This window comes from Patiria miniata, unplaced genomic scaffold (assembly GCF_015706575.1).
Source record: "Patiria miniata isolate m_02_andy unplaced genomic scaffold, ASM1570657v1 HiC_scaffold_25, whole genome shotgun sequence".
In the NCBI taxonomy this organism is placed as follows: domain Eukaryota; kingdom Metazoa; phylum Echinodermata; class Asteroidea; order Valvatida; family Asterinidae; genus Patiria; species Patiria miniata.
The window spans coordinates 9,397,284-9,404,356 of NW_024037064.1; positions in this window are offsets into that span (position 1 = coordinate 9,397,284).

Here is a 7,073-nt window from a genome sequence, read left to right on the forward strand (position 1 = left end):
AATTCTGGATTCGTGTTTGGCTTTGGCAGGCTTTAGAAGTGCTAGAAGGAGTATAGTTAGGGTCAGGAGTTTAGAAAAAGTAGGAGGAGGAGTAGGAGCAGGAGATAGAAGTAGCAGCAGGAGATAGGAGGAGTAGCAGCAGGAGATAAGAGGAATAGCAGCAGGAGATAGGAGGAGTAGCAGCAGGAAATAAGAGGAGTAGCAGCAGGAGACAAGAGCAGTAGCAGCAGGAGACAGGAGGAGTAGCAGCAGGAAATAGGAGGAGTAGCAGCAGGAGATAGGAGTAGCAGCAGGAGACAGGAGGAGTAGCAGCAGGAGATAGGAGTAGCAGCAGGAGATAGGAAGAGTATTAACAGCAGGAGACAGGAGGAGTAGCAGCAGAAGATAGGAGGAGTAGCAGCAGGAGACAGGAGGAGTAGCAGAAGGAGATAGGAGTAGCAGCAGGAGATAGGAGTAGCAGCAGGAGACAGGAGGAGTAGCAGCAGGAGATAGGAGTAGCAGCAGGAGATAGGAAGAGTATTAACAGCAGGAGACAGGAGGAGTAGCAGCAGAAGATATGAGGAGTTGCAGCAGGAGAAAGGAGGTGTTTCAGCAGGATATAGGAGTAGCAGCAGCAGGAGATAGGAGGAGTAGCAGCAGGAGATAGGAGTATGGGTTGCTACACGAATTGGAATGGCAGCAGGAAGGTGTAATGGTTACAGAAGGAAAATCAGAAGCAGTTGGAGGAGTAGGAGTAATTGTTAGAGTGGAACAGAAAAAAACGGAAGATGTACAATGCTGTAGGAGTAGCAGCAGGAATGGGAAGTGTATCCGTTCGAAAATGTGCCGTAATGAACAGGGCCTCCTATTGTCCGAAAGTGACCATGATTGTCCGCTTTGAACAACGCCCCTAACTAGGAAGATGATGTTCGCCGACATTTTCAAGTTGATTTCGCTGAGGCCGGGTGACTGGGGAAAAATCCTCAAACCTTTTGGCATGAATGTTGTGTCGTCCAATTTGTTGGCACCCCCCCCCCATTCAAAGTGGTCTAGCGACGCCACTGGTATCGGTAAGTCATACAGCTACTGGTCCTGCTACTTTCTACTTCCACTTCTGCAGCTGCTACTCCTTCCACTTAAAATCCTAATTCTACGGGTATTCGTGCTCCTTCACACCTACTCGTACTCGTTTTTATATTACTTTGCTACTCCAACTCCAACTTCAACTCCTACTGTATTACCATTTGTTCTCCTGGCCCTTCTCTTACTATCCCTATTCCTACACATCCTGCTTCACTACTTCTACATTTACCATTACGCCTTCTATACCCTACTACTCATATCACTTCTCTACTCCAATTACTAATATCATCCTGCGTCTTTACCCAGTCCTACTCGTACTTTAGTATAGTACTCCTCGTATTACTACTACTCTAACTTCTATCCCACCATTCTTTTACACCTACTTCTAATTCTACTCCTGTTTTTATTGCTATAATGTTACTCATATTTCTATTATGCACGTCTTATACTTTTAAACTACTCATACTATAAGGCAAATGACAAGGGAGCAGTGTTCTAAAAGAATCGTACTATTATTGTTCAGTGTTTTTGTCAAGGTATTTGTTGCTGATTTATAAAAATACAAATATACGAAAAATCAAATTCATGTTATCTACACTCCGCCTAAGTTCTCTATCCGTTCAATGGACTGGTTTCATGTTTAAGATTAAAGGGAGGAAATTAAAAAATAGTGCTAGAGATACTTTGCGTTTGAAGCATAAGAAAAATACCACACGTTGGTTCGGCGATTGCAGTATACAGGGTGTATAAAACAAAGCAAGGCCAGATGTAAAAAAATCTAGTAAGTATTTTCAAATAAGTTAAAGATCATGGGAAACACAAATGTGTCCTCATTCCAATCATACCTTCATTGTTTGTCTGTGGCCACGGATGACTTGGCATTCATTGTTACTCTGTCAAGGGTCAAAATCTTTACTGGGCCAAGTTTAAACTGGCTGAGACATCCTTTTCTTTAAAACAATTTATTCAATTTTTAAACAGTGATTTCAACCACTCTTTTTGTTGACGTTAACCCCTCATGGCCCAGTACCTTCAACGTTGCCACCACCTCTTTCCACACAAAACTTTGCACGAAGTCTAGTCCATATCAACCTTTGCATAACAAACCAGCAAGCAGATATTAGCCAGGTAAAACTTTGCCCAATACAGGTTCTGACCCTTGACAGAATAACAACGAATGTTCAGTCAGCCTTGGCCACAGATACACAGTCAAGGCATTATTGGAAAAAGAACACATTGGCGTTTCACATGATCTTTAACTTATTTTAAAATATTTATCACATTTTATAAATGTACATTTACATCTGGGTTTCCTATTTTTGATACAACATAAGTGTACACTTGTATGTAGCGTAATAAAATATTGTTATTGCTAAAACACACAAAAAATAACAGCCGCCCGAAACAAAAAACCAAACAAACAAACAAACAAAAACCTAACAAACAAACGACCCGACAAATACAAATCCCAAAACAAGTACAAACTCAACAAAATCACAAAAGAAAGAATCGAACTCGTGCATCTTGTTTTAATACGTGCAGCAGCAATGAATGCCAAAGAACTAGTACTCAAGCACATAACGTGAGAGCACGTACGGCAACACATATTTTGCTGCACTGCAAACAATTTAAGTTCTGCTTTAGTTGTGAACAGTACAGGAATCAACATTACAAAAACACATGTCACAGTTTATCTGTCCCCCTACAAACATATTATCAAGACTTGACTTGGGACCGTATGTAATTCATTACAATATGAAACGATGATTAAATTCTTACCTTCAATCAAACAAAGTAGCCACGTCACAATTAAGCAAAACTGACAGACCGACTCCATGTTGTTATTTACCGTGGTCTGCAGAATATATGCTCAATATGTTTTTTATATTAATATTTCTTCCAGAACGGAAGCAGTAGTATATTTCCTTGGCAGGAAATGCCCGATCATTAAAGCACATGACCCTTACTGTAGTAGCTTACACTATACATTACCAAAAATAGAACATTGAACTTGACCTGATAAACCTTTTGTTGAATTCAGACAAGTAAGAAAGTGAAGAAAGATTAGAAAGATACAGTCAAAATGGAAGAGGAAATTTGAGGGTAGAAGTATTAACTGAAAGACAGTTATGCTAATTGAAAATCAAGTCAATGTCACATTTGGGAAAAACCGTCAGTATATTGAGAAATGATGTTTTACGATTTTTGTAAAAACTAATACATTTTTTTTTGTAAAATAAAGTTACTCTTTTCTGTACGAGGAATCAAAATATTTTAGCTTTCAATGTAATGTTTTGTTAAACATTCAGACAATGATACAATGCAGGCTTTGGTAATCAAGTGGGATATGTGGCTGATGAGGAGTGCAAATTAATGGAAACATGGGTAGGTAAAAACAAAAACGAAATGGTGAAAGGAGATTATAACACAATTGCAAGTTTGTATGCATTACAAGAGAGGAACACCATGACCCATTCGCCTCCATTGGAATCTACTGCAAAATACACAGTCTGATCTTTTGGTTTCCATATATCTGTAGAAAAGGATGGGTATATTACGACACACTTCCGCGTCAGGGTTTTGGCCTTCATCCAGTTTCTGCTCATCTAGGCTGTTTGTTGCAAAACTTAAAGAGGTTGTGGAATGCTCGAAGACGTTTCCGTCATTTTTCGGGTATATGTAGCCTAAGGTGTGATGAAATAAAAACGACTATTGTTTCTGTCATAAAATGAGTATAAAAGGTACTTTTGAGAGCTGTATTTCAAGTCCTGTCATGCCTGTTTCGACCCGAACGTGCAATTTGTGTAAAAGTCGTCGTTGCGGGCAGCAAACAAAACACAGTAAATCGTGACGTAATAAACAGGACTCCCGATGCAGAGTAGCATAAACGAGTCCTGTTTATTACGTCACGATTTACTGTGTTTTGTTTGCTGCCCGCAACGACGACTTTTACACAAATTGCACGTTCGGGTCGAAACAGGACCTGAAAAATAGCTCTCAAAAGTACCCTTTGTACACATTTCATGACAGAAACAAAAGTCGGTTTTATTTCATCACGCCTAAGGTTACATATACCCAAAAAATGACGGAAATGGCTTCGAGCATTCCACAACCTCTTTAACCTCGGCTGAAGTCCAGTCGATCAATGTTTTATATTTTGTATGTTTTGTTTCAAATGGAAAATTCGTTTTATTTTCTGTTTTGGGTTTCTGCAACCCTATAATAAAATAGTGTATGGGTGGATACTTTTCGTATCGAGTTTCACTCAAATGTTTGCCAGATCACGAAAAAAAGCTCGGATTGATCTCCTACATCTTTAAAGGCCAACACAATTAGTCGGTGACTTGAATATAGTGTGTGGTACCTAGACCCTCAGATAAACAATGCATGTAAATCACCGAGGCTTGCAGACTTGAGTGCTGACAAAAAAAGGACAGCTTCGATGCTATACAAAACCCCTAAACTTCCTTGTGATATGCTTATCGAGGTAACGCACTCAAAACATGTTCAGAAGTCGGTTCACCAGGAAGGAAAACGAGATCGGGGATTCTGATGAGGAATAAGCTGTAAACTTGTATGCCATATCCTCATGACCCTTTCAGAAGAGAGTGAAATTCAACAACAAATAAACCCACAAACAAGATAAATGGGTTGGCAGTTCAGAAGTCGGTTCACCAGGAAGGAAAACGAGATCGGGGATTCTGATGAGGAAATAAGCTGTAAACTTGTATGCCATATCCTCATGACCCTTTCAGAAGAGAGTGAAATTCAACGACAAATAAACCCACAAACAAGATAAATGGGTTGGCTTGCCAATCTATCTGGCGGTAATTTATTCGCAGATACTTCTTTGTAGTTGGAATGAAACTGATTTTGAAATTGCAGTATAAAAAGGAAATAGCGAATAGATATCCATTTAGTTCCAGGGAACCACGAAACTGGTGTTTTGAGCCTTTAGTCTTCTTTTTACCTGACTGACTGACTCACTCACTGTATATGTGACTGTTGTTTAAAATGATAGGATGAAACAGGATTACCCCGTAACGCCAATAAATGAGTTAAACCGTCTTGTTGTATGAGCCCCATCCTTCCACTGAATAGCCATTCTGAATCGATTGAGCAGCTTATGTGTGCTCTGAGACCGGAATTACTAGATCTCCCATGACTTTTTGAACTCTTATTTTGAAAGAGCCTACTCTGACACACACACACACAAGGCAGTTGGCAACTCCTTTTCTTAGCTAAAACCTAAGCAGTGTAGTGTTTGAAAAGATACCTAAACTAAAGATTCACAGTTGTAAGCGAATATGCAACACGAAACTTGGCGACGGATATTCAGGATAAATATGACACAACCACATGATAAAAATGATTAAATACAGGCATACGATTTCAAGCTTGACTTACAAGATCCGGCTATTACACTGTATGAAGCAAACAGTCTCAAACAATGGCTAATTGAGTTACAATTAGCAATATAAATCATAGTTGAAAGAAACAGAGTTTTATCGTTGCATTTATACATAGACCACACGGCAAAACAAATCAGTTTAAAATGCATTACAGAAAGTTATTTTTTTTTAAAAAGGTTATTTATGTGTTTAAAAAGCAAAACTGCAAACATTAGTAGTGTTTACCGGAGATACAAGCTTGATTAGAAGTATTACCCACTAGAGTGAATTCCACAGCAAATTGGAGTAAATTCCAAATTACGTTATTAACAATACAAAAGTACACTCTGTAATCTTTCTCTGAAAAATATAACTCAGGCTCGCTTTCCTGAAACACTATAAGTATCTCAAAGTATTACTATAAGTATCCAAAAGTATTACTATAAGTATCTCAAAGTATTACTATAAGTATCTAAAAGTATTACTATAAGTATCTAAAAGTATGATATACCGCAATTTATTTATGGCATACATGTAAATCATCGTTTCGTTTATTTCTGTGTATAAGGCTTGGCTTCAACAAGTCGGGGTCTATGGTGCACGCAGCACCCGTATACTGATATGTATTACTGATACGGATATAATTGTTAAGCGCCTAATTTGCATTTGCTAATACATGCTGAAAACAACGAGTCATGCCCTTAACCAGCTACAATTAAAACAAAACATAGCATTACAATTAAGAAATCACATACATTATAGTATCGTTTAGATTAAACAACCACGCGCGAATCTTTTAAGTGAGTTCTGTTCTCACATAATAAGTGCACATGAGACTGATGCCTCCTGAGTTACTACACAGAGGAATGAAGCGACACTTTGTATTACTAATTTCATTTATGAATCTCCAATACCATCCACTTGTTTTCCTTCACGAACTGATGTGTATAAATGTATGAACATCCCTTTATTGAATAAATATAGACCACTTAATGCAAACATATTATTTTCCAAAAAGCTAAAATTGTACCGTAATCGCGACACCAGAAGGATGAGGATGAATATTATATTATCTATACCATATAAGTATATAAAAAAGTTATTGAAACAAAATCATGCCTCCCGTGTTTGTTTACAATTGGACTCTTGCCACATAATCTTGAACTCGGCTTTGATTTCAGTTCCTCGATCCCAGAAGAAACAATTTGTTTGATGCCTAGAAAATGCCTACTTACTGTGATATATACATTTATATTTTTGCTAAGTTTGTAATCTGGTTTCTGAGTTACCTCGGATAGGCATGCAGGTAAATTAATAATTACATTTGTTAGATAGAAATGAGGAAACAGGAAAAATTATTACTAGTTGTATGCCTTTTTTTTCAAATTGTTTTTTTCATGCTCATGTGTAATTGGATTAATGGTGATCTGGTACACGGTACCCTGTGGAGACATGTGAGTAGTAGGGAACAAGAGATTGTATACGTCTCCATACTTGGGCAATATGTATAGGTGAATACGCCTCCACAAGGTTATCACGAAATAGATACATGGATTTTACTCACAAACTAGGCATTTCCAAGGTGTGTTGATTGGTTGCAAATTAAAGTCTTTTAAGTAA